Here is a 1,565-nt window from a genome sequence, read left to right as displayed (position 1 = left end):
CGAAAGTCAATAAACGTTAATTGTTTTATGACTCTATTTTCAACACTTCTCTTCTGAGTTGTAAATCGACTAATTGACAAAGTTTTTACTTTATTTTACTCATAAAAATGTTTTTTTCAATATTTAACAGATAGTTTTCTTAGATCTTTATGTATTAATTTTATTTTCAATTTTTAATGTGATATAGTCGTGTGTTAGGCTTAAATCGATCACCAAATATAAAAATGGACATCGCTCAAAATATTACAGAATCCATCAAAATTTCTTGCTGATAGTTTAGATATAAATGTTTTCTGTGCATGAAATGAAGCAACCAAAAAAATACAGGGTGGACCATCAAAAATTCGGCAATTTACGACATGATGTCGAAGGCGTAAATTCTTTTATTTATAACTAAAAATATTCTCGAAATTTAATCAAAAAAATGCATTTGCATCAATACCTAAATAAAATAGTTATGCAAGAAACAAAAATTGTACAATTAGCGCAATTTGTTTTAGGGTAATTAATTTTTAAAATTTTTGTCGCTGTTATTTATCGCGTGGACAAACGCGATTTCTCGCAGAGTATAAGACTTCGCTGAGTGTAATAATAAATTCCGATATCTCGCTTTAAAATCGGGCTAGAATCGCCCATTTTCATTATTTTTGTTGCAAATGTCTGACAGTTTACGATTATTAAATGTAATTAAAATTTAAGTATTTTTAAAATTTTTAATTTTTTAGGAAAAGGGTAAAAATTTTAAAAACTTAACGTTCTATTTAATTTGAAACATTTGTTAGCTACATATATTTTCTTATCTTTCGAACAAAAGAAGTCAGAAGGTTCTAAGTCCATTAGTTCTCCCCTTACAAAAAGCAATTGAGACCCCACTGTGTTTATGACCTTGTCAGAGACTTTTAAATTTAAAAGGGGTGTGGCGTTTTTGTTTACATCTACTATCTTCACTTAGTTTTATTGCTTTGATAGTTAAAAACACGGAATAACGGCTTATGTGAATGCGTTGGTGTATTAAATTTATGCGATATAAACAAACAACCCAAATAAAAAAAGTTAACAAAATTTATTTAAATCGTTTACGTGAAACAAACTAATGATACAAAAAATATAAAATGATAAAAATCAAGTATATACAAGAAACATCGTCTATAACTACTAATACAAAAATATAAAAGGAAGAAATATTAAAATATATACATAACATGAAAAGTACTGTACAATCATTAGCAATATTTTCAACACAGGAACTGCATTGTAGAAAACTAAACAGAAATTCAGTTCTCTTCACTGCAGTTTTTGCACATAGGTGTTACATGTGACAAACATAAAAATTTTTTACATTTTTTACATTTATACTTTGTATATCGATTTTTTTTCCTTCCACATTCTGCACATCTTCCTCTCTTTTTCTGTTCTTCTACAGAAGTTTCAGATGTGCTGGGTGACGGACATATCCTTTCGGCGCTTTCTCTTATATCTTTTGGAAGGCAGTGCATATGTTTTCTTCTTTCAATTTGTTCCAACATTAGTTCTATTGCTAACTGTTTTAAGAAATCTTTCCTGCT

This window comes from Centruroides sculpturatus, unplaced genomic scaffold, assembly GCF_000671375.1.
Source record: "Centruroides sculpturatus isolate CEXI.00-Female unplaced genomic scaffold, Cexi_2.0 scaffold219, whole genome shotgun sequence".
NCBI lineage: Eukaryota > Metazoa > Arthropoda > Arachnida > Scorpiones > Buthidae > Centruroides > Centruroides sculpturatus.
Note: the sequence above shows the minus strand (reverse complement) of the source record.